The following is a 19,155-nucleotide window of genomic DNA, read 5'->3' on the forward strand; positions in this document are numbered from 1 at the left end:
ACTATTGCTTTTTTATTTTGCTCGGTGACAGAACTTAAAAAATTGAAAAAAAGGAAAAAAAATTGCTTTTTTCTTGCGTTTGAAGTCACCCAAGTCCTTTTCCCTCGCCATCTTAGATTTTAAGCTAAATTTTTTAATTGCATTTTCTAGATTTTTTTAAAATTTATTTTGCACTTAAACTTTTGACCATAGAATATCATTCAACTACGATTTGATGAAATAGCGCTTGATAATTTTTAGAAATTCCCTAGAATATTTTTTAATAAAAACAAAATGTATAGCAATACAAAAATATAAATATTTTTAAAAATATAAAGCAATAAAACAAATAGATTTTTTTAAGTAATTCAAATTTACATTTTTGACTATTTTAAATTTTTTTTAAAAATTAACTACAGTTAAAACTAATGAAAACAAGTTTTTTTCACTAAAATTACGCAAAAATAAATACATTCATCGCAAATGTATAATACTAAACTATCTATTTAAAACAGCCGATTACAGATATGTATTGGTATAATTTTACCAGAAAAAATGAAATGAGAACTCAGAATACCGCACGCTTTATTTCTTAAATTGGAATTAAAATTCTTCCCGCAGCATAATGCATTAAAAAAAAGTTTTTTTTTTTCCCTAGATGTATTGTGTTGCGATATTACGTCTTCAAAAATTTGTTTAAAGAGAGAGAGAGAGACGAGGAAATTTTTAAAAAACTATTTTAGGCCGCTTTAAAATTATGACAGCAAAACTAAAAATTAGTATGTTAAATATTTTCTTAAATTAAATTAAATTTTAAATACTACGTGTTGTTACATTAGTCAAAATGAAAATAAATTTTAATGCGTCGAAAATTTTATGTTTGTCCATGAAAAAATACAATCATTACTGTAGTCAAAAATAAGAAAACGTGTTGTATTCAGTTCTTAGCTCAGATACAAATCATTGAAAAAATACTTCATTTACTAAACTTACTAATTAAATCAAAGTTTCGCTTTTAAAAAAACAACAATTTCTTTTTCTTTTATTAATTCCAAACTATATATCTGAAAATAAAATGTCGATAATTTGTTCATTTGTTGATAACGAAAAAGAAGTTATGGTTTTCAAAATACCCTTCTTTCTAGGGCTAGGAAAAAAAAAATTCTCTTCAAAAATGAAATCTAAAACTAATAGTATCGCCATCTGTTGGCAGAAATATTGAATATCCTCACGCATATAAGTTCATAAATAAGTATTATTTTACTTAATCCTTCGGATAATTTCAATAAAATACATAAATAAACATTTTCTAAAAAATTTCTATTGAAACTTTCATTTAGTTCTCTCTTTTTTTAATTATTATTATTCTGAAAGCATTAAAGTAATTTGTTAAATTTTTATGGAAAATACAACTACTAACTCAGGGAATTTTTTCATATTTACTCAAAGCATTTCCTTTAAAAAAAAGTAAAATAATTCGAATTTATCTTTAACTTATTTATATCTATTTTAATTCAAAATTTTTAAATTATTTGTTGATTATTTAAGAGAATTTTCAACTTAAAATTGCATATCAAAATTAATAATTTTCGTTTAGTACAAGACCTCAATTTTATGTTTCTGAACAAAAATAAATGTCTTTTGTAGTTGAACCATCAAGTGAACAGAAATCAAAGTTTAAATTAAAAAAGTATTTTTATAACCAATAATTCTCCCCTTTATAGCAAAGTTATTCTGAATTCTAAGAATTTTTATAAATATGCAATGAAATTTATTGTGAATTTTTTTTAAACAAAATTAAATGTAAATTATCTGTGTTTAGAAAGTTTAATCCATAGAAAAAAAAAGAGTCTTTTTAAGCAATTATTTTGTATGTTGATAGTCGTTCCATTTTAAAAATTAATAATTTCAGTTATAAAAGAGAAAGCTAGATTGAGCATTCAAATTTAATAAAAATTGACACAAATTATTAAATATTTATTAAGATAATAAATAAAAATTTTACAGCAATCTAACAAGTTTAAAATTGAGGGAAAAAATTTTCTAGCAGAGCGTGGTTTCGATCCACGGACCTCTGGGTTATGGGCCCAGCACGCTTCCACTGCGCCACTCTGCTTCGGTGAAGTTATTGAAAATAAATAAAATATAATAAAGCCTGTAAGCTGAACTTCTCCTTTATGCAATGTTTGATTAATCGTGATGATATGTTGCGCGTACTAATATTATTTCTATTAGTACCATAAAAACCATACATTTTTTTTTAAAAAAAAAAATGTTTATGATATTTCTTAATAATTGGAGGAAATAAAAGAAGTTTTTCTTTTTTTGCCCATTTAAGTTTTATGTGTATTTCTTTATTTTTTTTCCTTTTATATGATGCAAGCTAATACTCTTTCTAATAATATTATTCAATAAAATTTATTAACTACATTAGTAAATAATTAAGGGTACTGAAAAAAAAACCTTGTTGTTGGCCTATGGAAGTATCCATTTCACTGAGAATTATTAAAATTATTTTTTAATGAGTATTTTTTCCTGCTATTTTTTTCTCTTTATTTTTCGTTATTATTTTTGTTTTTATGCGTGCCGACATTATTGCTATTAATATCATAAAAATGAGATATATTTTCTATATCAATAAGAAGTCACCGATTATGAAAAAAAACTTTTTTTTGACTTATTTGAATAAGGATTAATGAAATCATCTTTTTTTAAAATGTATATTTTTGTATTTTTGATTTTTTTTCTTTTTCCTTTTTCTTCTTCTTTTTTTAGCTTATGAGCATATATAAAGTGAAAAGTTGTATACAGTATACAGGCAAGTTTTGTTCATTAAAAAAGAAAGAAAAAACGAAATTATAAAAGTCAACGGAAACTACTCTAAAGTTTCTAATACACTTGACTATGCTCTTATTTACCGAATATTAAGATCTTCATTGCATTTGCCCGACAGTTTCACTATTTTTTTTCTTCTTCTTTTTTTATAAAAAATATAAAAAATAATAAATTTGTAAAGGCTGATGCTGTGTCATCAAATTTTTTTCTGGAGGAAAAAAAAGACTTGTAAAGCTAGCAAAGTTAGGGGATTTTGAATTTATTACATTTCTTTTTATTGAGATAGGTAGAAAAAAAAACTGTATTGTTTCTACAGAATGAGACAAAAATACTCCGTCAAAGTTATTATTGTATCATCAGAGAATAGAAATTAACTAATTTCTTTCTAATGTGTATGTGTTCTTTAGTTCTTTTCTTTCACAATGTCAAGCAAAAGATCTGCAACTTCAGTATGAAATCATTCGTTTGCTCTGTACCTGTACACACTTGTTTTACACCAAGTTTGGGGTTCTCTGAAGCAATCGCTTCGGTGTGAACCTGAAAATAAGTACATCTACATCAATAAAGCTGTTAGGAATTTATACTTTAATTTAAAAACGGTACTCATGCATGCTATGCAGATAAATATGCATTTTAAAAATCATTGAAATAAATTTAAGTACAAGAAAAATAGTGAAAAATTAAAGTATTTAAAATAAATCATAGTTTACTTAAACAAAATGCACTTTTGCCTTCATTAACACGCAAATTAATGTCCTTAAATAATTAATGTCTAAGTATTTCATAGAACTAAAATAATATAAATAACCAAACGATTACATAGAATGTCTTAAATTCAGTTAAAAATAATAAAAGAAAACGATAAGCTCATCTACGTATTTTGCCGCAGTGTGGTGCTGAAAACACTACAGCTCGAGTGTTGCCATATTAGCGCACTTAGAATAAAAAAAGAAAAAAAAACGCTTCATTTTTTTTTTATTTTATAAATGCTCTATCATTAGAGAAGAAACTACTATATATATATATTTCTCTATGACTTCAAATTATTAAAATAAAGATTAACAATTCCGAGTGTCATTCGTCATCGAAAACGATGTTAGTCATCGCGGATAACTCATACTTGATAAAATTTATCATAATAAAGCAATTTTCTCAATTGATTTTGTAATTTATTACGTAACTTAATATTTTATTTCAATAACGGTTGATTTTATATTACATATGTTTATAGAATCACTTTTCAGAAGCTACTCGAAGTTACTATTAAAAAAAATAGTTCGGTAACTATCAAAAAATAAACATATGGTTTCAACTAATTTCTGAACTACTAATTCATCACGTTGATTTTATCGATGCTTACCTGACATTATAGGTCGAAAATAAATGATTATTATAATGACCGGACCATAAAACACGGTTTTAATTCAACATAGCTTTTTAGCTTTAGCACTGACGTTATGTTTTAAATATTTTTATATAAAACAGAATCATCAACAATTCAATTTATAACTAGGGTTCACGTCAGTATGGTGACGTGATGACAATAGTCGCCAAACGTCCTACAAATGTCGTGAAAATCATACGCATTGGCGATAAAATTGTCGCCTTAATATATGTTTGGAAGTTACAAAATAGTAACAAAGAATAGTTTTAAAACAAAACTGTGCGAATTTTATTGTTCTACTCAGGTTAGGTTTCAAATAGTGTAAATTTGTAAAGTGTAAATTTGAAGAAAGGACAAAATTATTTTTAAATTTAACTGTTGAAATTTTAAATTTACGTGTTGTGACTTTGCCTTCATGTGCTGTTATTATAATTTATCAACAATTTATCTTTTTTCGCCGGCACGCCGACACTTATACAAAACCTTACTTTATTATACATATTTCTATTCTTAACTAAAAGGTTAGCTGTATAATAATAATAATAATAAAAAGAAAAAAAAATCAAAACTTTAACATAAAAAAAAAGAAAAAAAAATTCACTTAATGTGAAAGAAAAAAAAATTCAATGCCGAAGTGTGCATTGATTTAAAAGAAGACATCAACCTCAAGGCAAAGAAAGAAAGAAAGGAAAAAAAAAAAAAATTCTTTTTCAGATGAGTAAAATAAGAAGTCAACAATCCAAAGTTAAAGGAAACCGATACGGACTACGAAACTTTCAATAAAAAGAGAATCCAGCATTTCTATTCAAAATAAAAAGAGAAAGATAAGATTGGTGGTTTGTTTTGATAGAAAAGTATCAAAAAGAAGAAAGAAAAAAAAAAAAGACTGACTTTTAGTTCCTCGTAACCTTGACAACTATCTATTATACTCCGCTTCCTACAGTTCAGGTGCTTTTCTCTATGCAGGAAGCTCTTGAAAAATAAAAATAAAATAAAAAGATGATAGGAGAGGGGAGGAAGCATTCGCTCTGGGGGGTGGGGGCAAGCAGCAAATGGCGGAGAGGTAGTGAAAATTGTTGATAGAATGATAAAGAATAATTTATGGACGTGGAATTTTGCATAACTCATTCACATTATTAATAAAGGCTTAACAGGTGCATGATTATTACATTAATGGTTATCGAAAATAATATTTAATTATTTAAAAAGGGCTCTTAAAAAAAAACGGCTATTTGTTGTTACAAATACCACTATTGGATAGTAGATAAGAAATAATGAAAGAAATATATATGTATTTTTTAAGTATCCATGTAGAGTAAAGCTTATGGCTGTAGAGCTAGACATAGCCTTAAAATATTGGATAATGATGGTTATTAAAATTTTATAAACACCCATCATGTTTATGTGGCATAGTAGTCATGGCTGGTATTAAAAATATCAGTCATGATTGCCATGTTTCGCGATCTGCATTGAGTGACAATTAAAAATATGAAATACGATTATGTTGCGAGAGTTGCCGATTACGAAAATTATCAAATGCGAGAATATCGTGATTATTCTTTCTATGCATTTTTCATTTCTTTTAATAATCGATAAGAGCCACTATGCCTCAAGGGATAGAGAGTTCGCCTTCCAATCACGTGAAATGGGTTCGAATCCCAACGGTGGCTGGTCGAGACGAATCCGCTTCCGGTTTGCACCGACCACAGTGCTGACGTGAAATATCTTCAGTGGTAGACGGATCATGGATTAGAGTCCCTTTACCGTCAGGCTAACAGCAGGAGGTTCTCGAGGTCTTCCTCTCCATGTAACGCAAATGCGGGTGAGTTTCATCAAAAAGTCCTCCGCGAAGGCAAATTTCTCCCAATACTTGATCCAGGTGTTCCCTTGTCTTCTGGATTGGGTTCAAAATTACAAGGATACGGAGTTGAACATTAGTAGGCGTAAACCCATAAAATTGGATCGGCTGTTCAACAACGGTTATAAAAAAATAAAAAAAATAAAATCGATAACTGGTAGTACGTGCAACATCAATCGCTGTGCACGTATAAATTGATGTAGTACGTGAAATATAGTATGTGCAACAGCAATGGATAGTATAGTACGCTTCCATGCTTATTCTATTATTTTTATTTATATTTATATCTATAATGCTTATATCTATAATGAATAACATTTGTACTCGTTATCGTACACTTTATTTATTTCATAAAATATATCAGTTTTCTGTATCTGTTGTAATAAAGGTAATAAATATTCCCTTTTTTTAATGATGGCTATGAATTTGTTATTCTTCATAACGATAATCAATAAATGTATTAAACATGTGGAATAAATAAATCCTCGCCTGTTATGAAATTGGGAATATTTGATAATCTGAAGAAGAATAAATCTAATTAATCGCAGGCCATTATTAACAGAATGAGGAAAATGATAACCTTTCTCTTCGTTGAAAGAATACACAAGCAAAATTTAAAACAGAAGAAATAACATCTACATGAGAATTAGTATTCATGTATACCAGTCCTTGAAAAGCCCCTAGCAGCTAAATAACTTGGGCCTTGATTGAACCAATATTCACAAATCTTGGCTCAATAAAGGTTTGTCGGGTTCACCCGATATTTATATTCATTATTCAGTCATCATAGGCCCTATATTGGCCATTATAGGACCAATATTAAAAAATCTAGTCCCTCGGTGGATGTCATTATAGGACCTATATTGATCCAATTTTGAACCCAACTGGGACTAGGGTAAAATTGTTGCTAAGGGTCACGTGATACAAGAGGAAAATCAAGCTTTTACTTCCGTGTTTAAAAGAGATCAGATATCATTTATCCAACAGTTAGAACAACGATAAATTCTGTTATGATAATGTCGATGGTATCGGATTCTATAAAGATCGATAACCATAATTATTGAATACTATGCCATATTATTGATCCCGTCGCATGGACTCCAACCCAGAAACAAGAAAAAATGCTGATTACCTGGGAAAGAAAGATTCTTAGAGCTATTTTTGGACCTGTCAAAGAGGGTGATCTGTGGAGAAGAAGATACAATTTCGACATTTTAAGACTATTTAAAGAAAAAGTTATAATCAATTACGTAAAAGCAAACAGAATTCAATGGCTAGGATACCTTGAGAGAATGGATGAAAACAGAGGCACTAAGAAGATATTCAAGGGGCAGTGCCAGGGCCAGAAGAAAAGAGAAAGGCCGGCAAAGAGATGGTTTTAGACGAGAGGGAGAAAGACCTTAAGATTCTAAAGGTCCGAAACTGGAAACAAAGAGCTAGAGACAGGCGACTTTGGAGAAAAATTGTTAGTGAGGCCATGGTCTAACATGGACTGTAATGCCAGGGAGTTAGTTAGTTTTTATGCCATTTTATCGCAGATTATAAAAAATTATATGTTTGAGAATTTTTTTTTTGCTTTTTTTTGCATGAAGAAAAAGAAAAAGCTCGTGAAACAGAAATAAAATTTTCTTCAGCATTGGAAAAAACATCATTTAAAGCAACAACAGCAGAAAAAGTCTCGTCAATAATAGAGCGGGCCAGTTGTCCAAAAGAAGCGACTTGCATTGGTATTGATCTTCTGATCACTGTTCCGTAGTCACACTGGAAACCAGAACACTTTTTTTAATCCACACAGGCTTCCCCAAAAGCTGTGTGGATTAAAAGATTTTTTTCGACTATTTTTCAGCGGTTGAAGTGTAGTAATTTTTTACCGACTTCTATCTAACTCACATTCATACAGGACATGGAAATTTCAATTGCTACTCGTTTAGGTTTAATTTAGTGAATCCCAATTTTTGTTCTCGTAGTCAAGACGTTGACACAGTAGAACACGTTATATTTTATTGCAATTTATATTCAAGCTCTTAAAAATAGAAACAGAAACACTCAGGTATTTCCTGTTTTGTCTTTGTTTGTTTAATGCGCTGAAAACCTCAATATTTTACGCCATTTTGTTTGCAACTTAAATTTTTAATTTTGTTATGTTTCGCTTTAATTTACAATTGTACTTTGCCCACTTACACCTGTTAGTCTCATGCTGTACTTTGTGGAGCATGAGGAGTTTCCAAATAAATTTAAATTAAAAAAAAGTGGAAAAAATCGTGGAAAAACATTTAAAAGTACCATAACTTTTGAACAAATTGGAATCTCGAAAAAAATCGGATTAAATTCATATAAAAATGGCGTTTTCAGTAAGTCGTATTTCAACTCTGTAGTAGCAATTCCCCAGACAGTAAATTCGCAAAAAAGGTACTTTAATGCTCGAAATAATTTTGAAAATTGAAATTTTTTTTATTTCCTTGTATTCTGTGTATAATTTTTACTTTGGTAATTTCAAATTTCGAAGCTCTATGTTTTTTGCGTATCAAAACAAACTGTAACGGTAAATCGAACACCCAAGACAGTGTCGACGATTATTCTTACGACTTTTTAATGTAGTGAAAATATAAAAGAGAATTTTAAAAAATTTAAAAGTGATCAAGAGTAATATATCATAAAATTACCCATCTAAAATTGCTACGTGTATAACTTTATTGTTAATAATTTTTGCGAAGAAAAAAATCCACACAAAACTTGGGAATTAGTCAAAATACCGCTATAAAGCACTATTTTTTCCAATCTAAAAAGGCAGATGTTTTATTTTTTACTTTTTCTCGACACGTATATGTGAATGAATAAAATGAGATTCTTCCACAAAATTTCTTAACAATTAAGGAACCCTGAGCGAGCAAAAATGAAATAAATAAATAAATAAAAGCATGTAAATAACAATTTACGAAACACATCACTATGCAATACTTTTGCTGCAATAATTAGATTTTAGTGTACGATATGTCAACCTTATGGATTTGATAGGATGAGCACAAATGCTAATTTATTAATACTTACTATTAATTTACTTAAGTAGGACACAAGAGCGTTCTTTTTCTAAGGAAACAAACTTTCTTTTTTTTCCATTTTTTTTTCAAAAGATTTGTATTAACCATACAAATAAGAAGGAGAGCAGCAATTTAGAAAGTAGAATTCCCATATTTTAATCAGGAAAGCGAATAAAATGTGCGTCTTTTTTTTTTTTTTAAAAAAAATATATTTTTTTAATATTTAATTTCACTTTTTGCGTACTTCGTCCGATTTTCGGAGCTTTTTAAGCAAAATAAAAATTTATTTCCCACAATTATAAAATTCCTTTGTCCAAAATTAATCTCCCCAAAAAGAAATTATCGTTAATTAAATATTATTATTTGATTTAATGGTTGAAAGAATTTTCAATAACTCTAAAATATGCTCATTTTGCATCATTTTAAACTACGCCTAATCCAAAATTTGAAATGAATCGGTTGAATAGTCTTTGAAAATCAAAATCTGAACACAAATTTTTGTAATTTAATAACTTAGACTCTAAATGATAGATTTCGCACAAATTTTTATCATAATTGTTTTTACTTTTTAATTAAAAAATTTCTAGTCACTTAAAATCATATAAAATTTGCGAGTTTTAAAATTTGAAATTTTCTTTCAAGAAATTATTAAATGAAACATTAAAAAATAATAAATTATTATAATTAGAATTATATTTCACATGGAATTATCGGTGGAGAAGGAGTTTTGTATATGAGTGAAAAAAGTTTGATTACCAGAAATGCGACCACAAATACACCAAAGATTAAATAAACATTAGTGATTCAGACTTTTGACTGATAATCAAAAAAACTATTTAAGCCATATTTTCATAATAAAAACTTTTTTTCCTCACGATACTTTATTTTTCAAATATATTTTAATACTAATTACTCGTTACTTTTTTAAAACTGTAGTTTTTAAATAAGAAGAAACTCTAAAACAATGCGATGTCTATTCCGAATCTTACGATACTTTATTTTTCATATACTTTTTAATACTAATTACTCGTTACTTTTTAAAAACTGTGGTTTTTAAATAAGAAGAAACTCTAAAACAAGACGATGTCTATTCCGAATCTTACGGTACTTTATTTTTCTACTTTTTAATACTAATTACTCGTTACTTTTTTAAAAACTGTAGTTTTTAAATAAGAAGAAACTCTAAAACAAGACGATGTCTATTCTGAATCTCGCGATACTTTGTTTTNAGATACGACCTAATACACAAAAAATTAAATGAACATTAGTGGTTCAGACTCTTGACTGATTTTCAAGAAAACTATTTAAGCCATATTTTCATAATAAAAACTTTTTTTCTTCATGATACTTTATTTTTCAAATATGTTTTTATACTAATTACTCGTTACTTTTTTAAAACTGTAGTTTTTAAATAAGAAGAAACTCTGAAACAATGCGATGTCTATTCCGAATCTCGCGATACTTTATTTTTCAAATACTTTTTTTATACTAATTACTCGTTACTTTTTAAAAAAAGTGCAGTTTTTAAATAAGAAGAGACTCAAAAACTAGGCGATATTTATTCCGAATCTTACGATACTTTGTTTTTCAAATACTTTTTTATACTAATTACTCGTTACTTTTTAAAAGCTCTTGTTTTTAAATAAGAAGAAACTCAAAAACAAGGCGATGTTTATTCCGAATCTCGCGATACTTTATTTTTCAAATACTTTTTTTATACTAATTACTCGTTACTTTTTAAAAAAAGTGCAGTTTTTAAATAAGAAGAGACTCAAAAACTAGGCGATATTTATTCCGAATCTTACGATACTTTGTTTTTCAAATACTTTTTTATACTAATTACTCGTTACTTTTTAAAAGCTCTTGTTTTTAAATAAGAAGAAACTCAAAAACAAGGCGATGTTTATTCCGAATCTTACAATACTTTATTTTTCAAATACGTTTTTATATTAATTACTCGTTACTTTTTAAAAACTGAAGTTTGTAAATAAGAAGAAACTCTAACACAAGACGATGTCTATTCTGAATCTCACGATACTTTATTTTTCAAATACTTTTTTTATACTAATTACTCGTTACTTTTTAAAAACTGTAGTTTTTAAATAAGAAGAAACTCTAAAACAAGACGATGTCTATTCTGAATCTCGCGATACTTTGTTTTTCAAATACTTTTTAATACTAATTACTCGTTACTTTTTTAAAAACTGTGGTTTTTAAATAAGAAGAAACTCTAAAACAAGACGATGTCTATTCTGAATCTCGCGATACTTTATTTTTCAAATACTTTTTAATACTAATTACTCGTTGCTTTTTAAAAACTGTAGTTTTTAAGTAAGAAGAAACTCTAAAACAAGGCGATGTTTATTATGGTGATGATTTAATATTTTTCATGTTTCGAAATTTTTTTCATGCTGAATTCACTGAAATAAAATATTAATATTTTTTTCATCTAGAAAATTCAAATAAAGAAACTAAAGGCACATTAAACATTTTTAACATCTCTTTAAGGCTCAGTTTGATCTACATATTTTTTATTTAAAGAAATCGGGCTGTTACTATCGACTTAAAGAAATATTCATTCTTGAAAGTGGATAATGAATGATCAAAAGTATGGGGAGCTCTAATTGAAACACATTTTCGATTAGTAGGGAATTGAAAACGGCCTGCATGTTGAAAAGGATGCTTTTTCATTATCTAACAATTGGATTTTCACATGCAGTTCGATAGGTAGAAATTAAAATGGCCTAATTAATTAGTGCAGGCATTTCTAGAAAAAGGATCATGCAATATCTTCTTTTTCACCCCTCCAAAAAGAAAAAAAAAACTCTCAGTCTGCTGAAAAAAAAAAAAAAAAAAAAAAAAAAAAANAAAAAGAAAAAAAAAAAAAAAAAAAAAAAAAAAAAACTAAATAATAAATTATATTTTTCTCTTAGCGAATGATTTTTATAAGCAATACGCAGATTCGAACTTTTATTCATTTGATTTATTTTTATTTATTTCTCTATTTAATCGTAGTTTTAATTTTGAAGTTTTTGTTTTCGAGTGCCTCGCAGTTTTAAAAAAGAATTACTGTGCAGCGTATCTACGCAGACAATAAAAATAATATAAAGGAATTAATGCAGATAAAAAAAAAATATTAACGATAAATAACTTATAACTAATTTAGCATTTCAATAAATAAAGAAAAAAAATATTTTTTAGCATATAATTTCATACACAGTGATACAGTTTCGAATCTTTTTTGTTTTTCATAATTTTCAATTTTAAAAACATTTTTTGCTAAGTGCCTATAAAATTTTTGCCATAATAAACAAAATCTTCTCAGTAAAAGAAGAAGAAAAAAAATGGAATTGTGAGTAAATTTTAGCTTATTTCTTAGCAAACGTTCCCTATGATTCATTTGCTAAATAATAAAAAATATAGCAAAAATAATGAAATTTCCCTTGTGAGTTACTAAATTTTTTTTCTTTATTTATCATTTTATTTTATCATAGAGTTAAAATAATTCCTAATACACATCGCATAGTTTAATACTTTATTACGCATAATATTAACCTCATTCATTCAAATCTAAAACCTTATCATATTTTAAATCTTTAAAATATTTAATTCGACATTATTACTAATAATAAATAAAAGATTCGACTGCTTGGAAAAGTAACCAATTTATATAATTTACGACTAAAATAGAAACAACCGCCCTTTTTTTTTAAAAAAAAAAGAAAGAAAAAAACTTAAGGATGAAAACTAATTTATTTTGGCTGCTACTATCTCAAAAGATTCCTGATTGCCTGTATTATTTTTAAGCGTCCTCTAAATTCTCAAATAAAACTAACTTAACTAACAGATTCGAAAACATCATTTAAAAAAAAAAAAATTTAAAACCACTTTAACTAGAGAAAATTATCCCCATTAGAAAAATGACAGCTCACCCATGCATATGATGCAAAACTTCATCTAAATGGAAGCCCCCAGGGGCCTGAAAAACCCACTGGACTTCAACAAAGCGGTGGACTCCCCCATAAAAGCCTGACATAATTGAGGTTGCATGTAGGGACATTGATTACAAAAAGGGGGTGCTGGCCGGCACATGGAAAGAGTCACCCCCCTGCCTCAAAATATGACCGGAGGCAGGTGGTCGAAATGCATGGTGCGTGCATTTGGGGGGGGGGATTGAGGGCGGGAAAGATAAAAAGCTGGCCATTCCACCAATGGGGAGTTTGTAATTCCAACAAGGTATTCAGAAGTTTGAAGTTTGACATCTGACTTCCAATTAAAGTAAGGAGTCCTTGGACACGCCTATTTCTGCCTACTTTTTATCCCTTTAAGCTTTCACCAGCTTTTGTGGTCATTTATTATTTTCTTATTAACATTTTTGATACAATTTTGTTTTATGCGAATGAGTTTTCCAGAAATATGACTACCAGTTTTTTTTAAAATCCATTCCTACGAAGAAAAAAGAAGTGGTCAATATTTGTTTATACCAAGTCTTGACTAATAAGAGGGAAAGATAAAATTCTATAATTAATTGTGTTGTAAATATTATTTTGTTCCTAGCTATCTTTTAAGGATATGATATTATTACACAGCACAATATCTATTAACACGTTGAATGCCATGGGGGTCACCGGTGACCGGCGAAGCCAAGATTATTAAAAACACACAATTTGAGTACATTTTAAATTTTTTAAAAATATTATTATCGTTACTAAAATGGTTTGAAGAAATGAATGCAATACAGAACATAGAAATATAGTTTTATTTATATACACAGAGATGTCAACTTGCTCCGGACAGTGAATAAATATTTTCAAGTGGTAGTTTATTAATTGTGACTCTTTGTTTAATAAATTCAATTTAGTAGATTTTTATCCACCACTATTTCTAAACAATTCGTAGGCTTATGTAATTCACCACTTTATTCAGATATGTCATGCTAAACTCTTTGAAAAGCTAGCAAAATCTGTCTAATACTTGCAAATTTAGTTTGTAGTTATTTACCATTTGGCCAGACGGGCAAGCCATGTAAAATTAGCCTGGCATTCAATGTGTTAAAAAAATCAAGGAAGAAATTCAAGGATCACTTTATTGGATTGGAAGAAATAGAGCTTGATAATTTTTTAGAATTTCTAAGATATTTTAATCAAAACTTTAAAGAAAAGAAGAATCTGCTGGTTTTGAATCAGTAATTTAAAGCTACCCGTGTGTCATTTTTTTAAGATTTTTTTAATTTTATTTAAATTGAAGCTGATGAAAATCGATTTGGATGATTCTTATAACGAAAATTTCACAAAAACAAAAAATACAATCGGATCTCTATTTTACGAAGTCGCTAAATCCAGATAATAAGTTCGTTATGTAGAAAATTCGTTTAGAATATAGGAATAATAGAAGAATTAGAATAATAGAAAAACACCTTTTGAAATACTTAAACAACACAAAACAGGTTTTAAATTCATAAACACTAGAGACAATTATAATTGTAATTCATACAGCTTCATCTTATATACTAGCATCTACTACTTGTTTTATAAATCTTAAAAACAATGGAAAACTGCATGGAAAGCAAGAATAATGGAAAATATTATCCAGTGTTACACTATCATGCTACGTACATTTTCAACTGAAAAATGCTAAATTTATGTATAAAATTATAGCTGCATTTATTATAAAAGTAATTTTAACCACACATTACCACGTGCGTTCTTAAGTTTAATTGCTACTGAGAAAATCCGTTAATTCTGTCTGAGTTTTATTTCGAAATGCAAACAAAAAAAAAGCAAGGAATTTTACTGCTTTCTCTAAAAGTTAAGTGGCATCGAAAATCAATTCAAGCACATTTCCCCCATAAAATGCATTAACAAGTTTGAAACAATCTGAAATATTTTGGGAAATTGGGAAAGCAGATCTCGAAGTAAAGAGAATCGCAAAATAGAGAAATTCGCAAAATAGAAGTTCGTTAAATAGAAACACGACTGCATTTTTTTAAAAGTTAAATAAAGGGACAAATATGTATACAATTTAATGAATTTTGCGAAACAGTTTTCAATTCAACAGTTTTTGCGAAAACTGTTGATTGCAAAACGGTATAGATATTATTTTGTCAGAAAAAATTAAACGAGAATATTATTTGAAGCACGTACTATATCTCATGTTCCGATCAGTGGTCATGACATTGAATTTACACGTATCGAAAATTATTGAAGAATAAAGTAAATTTCCACCTATTGTTTATATTTAAAAATTAAATGAAAAGAATTATAGGTATATTTAGAATTTTCTTACCATGTGTATACCCTATTGACGGTCGAGGGTAGAAAGATCTCCCAAACTTTTAAAAAGCGCAGTGCTTTAACGCTTGATCCAAATATTTATGTTACTAAATATGCTAGCCAGTACTATCCTGTATCTAAGAAATTAATCATTAAAATATAATAAGCGTCCTATCATATTTATTCTCTTTTTATTTGAGAAATGGAACAATCATTTTAAGAGGACGATGGATTCCAATGGTTTAAAATTGTAGATTAATGGTATTATATAGATGTATTTTAATTGTGTACTTTTTATTTCATTTCATAACCGTCGTTGAAATGCCAACCCAATTTTGTGGGTTTACGACTACTAATGTCCAACTCTGAGATCTTGCAATGTTGAACACTATCCAGAAGACAAGAGAACTCCTGGATCAAGTAATGGGAGAAATTTGTTTTCTTGGAAATTTTTTTAATAGAACAAACCCGCCTTTGCGTGACATGGAGAGGAAGACCACGAGAACCTCCCACGGTTAGCCCGATGGCAATTGGATTCTAACCCACTATCCGTCTACCACTGAGAATATTTCACGTCAGTACTGTGGTCGATGCAAGCTGGGTGCGAAGTTCGTATCGACCAACCATCGCTGGGATTCGAACGCAGTTCACCTCATTGGAACGTTGAATTCCTTGATTCATCACGGCTCTTAATTGAGTAATTGTAATTTATAAGAAGTATGAGAGGATATTATAGTAAAGTTTGGTTGTTATATAATTTGAGTAATGCGTGTAGAAGATCTCTCGACCATGGAATTTTCGTTACATGTAACCGCACTGCTCACTGAGCTTCAAAAACGTTCAAACGTGCTTTATAATCTTGTTTAACAATATTGAATTTAATAAACTACATAAACCATACTCTATACACTTGAAATTTTAAAAAATGTTCGAAGAGAAAAAATTTCTGCGTCGTAAACAAATTTCTTTTGTTGCTGTCTTCTTTTAATTATTCCCATCTATCACTTATTGGCATTTGAGTAGTGCCATACACGTAACGTTATCTTCCGTGGCATTCACGAAACCAAAAAGATAGCAATACATTAAATGTGAAAGAAATTCTTTTGAGGAAGACATCCTTTAAGTATGCTAATCATTCTCTTTCGGTAATAGGAGAGAAACACTATTCAGGTCATCCTTGCCGGGATTCGAACCCGGGACCTTTGGATCAGAAGTCAAACGCGCTATCCACTACCCTACAAGGACGTTCAAACGTGCGCCATTTCTGTATTATGTCTAAAGAGTGTTTCTTAAATAAAAACGGTTTCTTCAAGTTTAAAAATTTAAAATTAGTGTGTTCAATAAGATATGCATATTGTGTCAGAAATACTTTCGAGGATGTTGTTGTTGTTAATTTACGTCGCACTAGAGCTGCTCAATGGGCTATTGGCGACGGTCTGGGAAGCATCCCGGAGGATGATCCGAAGACACGCCATCGCAACTTTGATCCTCTGCGGAGGGGATAGCACCCCCGTTTCGGTAGCCCGACGACCTGCGCGCGAAATCGAGCACTTTACGGTAGCACAGTTTAACGAGGACCAATACCGCACAACACCCTCGGTCCCTACACAGGCTGATCCAAGTGGTCACCCACCAGCACACAATACTTTCGAGAAAGTCTTCATTTAAATGTGCAAATCTATTTCTTTCGGCCATAAAAGAGAAATAAACTTCAATTCATCCTTGCCGGGATTCGAACCCGGGACCTTTGGATTAGAAGTCCAACGCGCTACAAGGACGCTCAAACGTACGTAATTTTTGTATTTAATGTAATGAGTGTTTCTTAAATAAAAACGTATTCCTCAAGTTTAAAAATTTAAAATTAGTGTGTTCAATTAGATATGTATTGTGTCAGAAATACTTTCGAGGAAGTCTTCATTTAAATGTGCAAATCTATTTCATTCGGCCATAAAAGAGAAATGCACTTCAATTCATCCTTGCCGGGATTCGAACCCGGAACCTTTGGATTAGAAGTCCAACGTGCTATCCATTGCGCTACAAGGACGTTCAAAAGTGCGTAATTTTTGTATTAAGTGTAATGAGTGTTTCTTAAACAAAAACGTATTCTTCAAGTTTAAAATTAGTGTGTTCAATAAGATATGTATTGTGTCAGAAATACTTTTGAGGAAGTCTTCATTTAAAAGGTGCAAATCTATTTCATTCGGCCATAAAAGAGAAATTCACTTCAATTCCTCCTTGCCGGGATTCGAACCCGGGACCTTTGGATTAGAAGTCCAACGTGCTATCCACTGCGCTACAAGGACTTGCAAACGTACGTAATTTTTGTATTAGGTGTAATGAGTGTTTCTTAAATAAAAACGTATTCTTCAAGTTTAAAAATTTAAAATTAGTGTGTTCAATAAGATATGTATATTGTGTCAGAAATACTTTTGAGGAAGTCTTCATTTAAATGTGCAAATCTATTTCATTCGGCCATAAAAGAGAAATACACTTCAATTCATCATTGCCGGGATTCGAATCCGGGACCTTTGGATTAGAAGTCCAACGCGCTATACACTGCGCTACAAGCAAGTTCAAACGTACGTAATTTTTGTATTAAGTGTAATGAGTGTTTCTTAAATAAAAACGTATTCTTCAAGTTTTAAAATTAAAAACTAGTGTGTTCAATAAGATATGTATATTGTGTCAAAAATACTTTCGAGGAAGTCTTCATTTAAATGTGCAAATCTATTTCATTCGGCCATAAAAGAGAAATACACTTCAATTCATCCTTTTTGATGCGTTAGCGGAGTAGCACAGTAGTAGAAGTCCAACGCGCTATCCACTGCGCTAAAAGGACGTTGAAACGTGCGTAATTTTTGTATGAAATGAGTGTTTCTTAAATAAAAAAGTATTCTTCAAGTTTAAAAATTCAAAATTAGTGTGTTCAATAAGATATGTATATTTTGTCAGAAATATTTTTGAGGAAGTTTTTATTTAAATGTGCAAATCTATTTCATTCGACCATGAAAGAGAAATACACTTCAATTCATCCTTGCCGGGATTCGAACCCGGGACCTTTGGATTAGAAGTCCAACGCGCTATCCACTGCGCTACAGGGACGTTCAAACGAGCGTAATTTTTGTATGTAAAGAGTGTTTCTTAAATAAAAAAGTATTCTTCAAGTTTAAAAATTTAAAATTAGTGTGTTCAATAAGATATGTATATTTTGTCAGAAATATTTTTGAGGAAGTCTTCATTTAAATGTGCAAATCTATTTCTTTCGACCATGAAAGAGAAATACACTTCAATTCATCCTTGCCGGGATTCGAACCCGGGACCTTTGGATTAGAAGTCCAACGCGCTATCCACTGCGCTACAAGGACGTTCAGAAGTACGTAATTTTTGTATTAAGTGTAATGAGTGTTTCTTTAATAAAAACGTATTCTTCAAGTTTAAAAATTTAAAATTAGTGTGTTCAATAAGATATGTATATTGTGTCAGAAATACTTTTGAGGAAGTCTTCATTTAAATGTGCAAATCTATTTCTAAATCGATTTGCAGATTAAATGTGCAAATCGGTAACGACTGGCTTCAGCTGGAATTTCAAAATAATAATATAAAATAAAAAATTCCGAAATCGCGAATGTATAAAAGATTGTTCGCTCTTGAAATAATGTTCTTTCTTTCATTTTTTTTTCTTTAAAGAGCACCATGTTTTACATACACTTAATTGAGTATCTCTTTTTTTAAAGAATCCTATTCGCGTGATTTTGTCGTCGATATTTATTTTGGGAGTTACTGCATTGA

The 19,155-nt window shown here is 29.4% G+C and overlaps 6 non-coding genes across 6 annotated transcripts; all 6 read right to left on the reverse strand.

Moving 5' to 3' along the window:
- Positions 1-2,023: 2,023 nt before the first annotated feature.
- TRNAM-CAU (transfer RNA methionine (anticodon CAU)) lies at positions 2,024-2,095 on the reverse strand. The gene has a single exon. It is a non-coding gene; the product is annotated as a tRNA-Met (tRNA).
- Positions 2,096-16,538: 14,443 nt separating this feature from the next.
- TRNAR-UCU (transfer RNA arginine (anticodon UCU)) lies at positions 16,539-16,611 on the reverse strand. Its single transcript has one exon. It is a non-coding gene; the product is annotated as a tRNA-Arg (tRNA).
- A 726-nt stretch (positions 16,612-17,337) lies between these two features.
- On the reverse strand, positions 17,338-17,410 carry TRNAR-UCU (transfer RNA arginine (anticodon UCU)). Its single transcript has one exon. It is a non-coding gene; the product is annotated as a tRNA-Arg (tRNA).
- A 186-nt stretch (positions 17,411-17,596) lies between these two features.
- On the reverse strand, positions 17,597-17,669 carry TRNAR-UCU (transfer RNA arginine (anticodon UCU)). Its single transcript has one exon. It is a non-coding gene; the product is annotated as a tRNA-Arg (tRNA).
- Positions 17,670-18,395: 726 nt separating this feature from the next.
- On the reverse strand, positions 18,396-18,468 carry TRNAR-UCU (transfer RNA arginine (anticodon UCU)). Its single transcript has one exon. It is a non-coding gene; the product is annotated as a tRNA-Arg (tRNA).
- Positions 18,469-18,658: 190 nt separating this feature from the next.
- On the reverse strand, positions 18,659-18,731 carry TRNAR-UCU (transfer RNA arginine (anticodon UCU)). Its single transcript has one exon. It is a non-coding gene; the product is annotated as a tRNA-Arg (tRNA).
- Positions 18,732-19,155: the final 424 nt, after the last annotated feature.

This window comes from Parasteatoda tepidariorum, chromosome 1 (genome assembly GCF_043381705.1).
Source record: "Parasteatoda tepidariorum isolate YZ-2023 chromosome 1, CAS_Ptep_4.0, whole genome shotgun sequence".
NCBI lineage: Eukaryota > Metazoa > Arthropoda > Arachnida > Araneae > Theridiidae > Parasteatoda > Parasteatoda tepidariorum.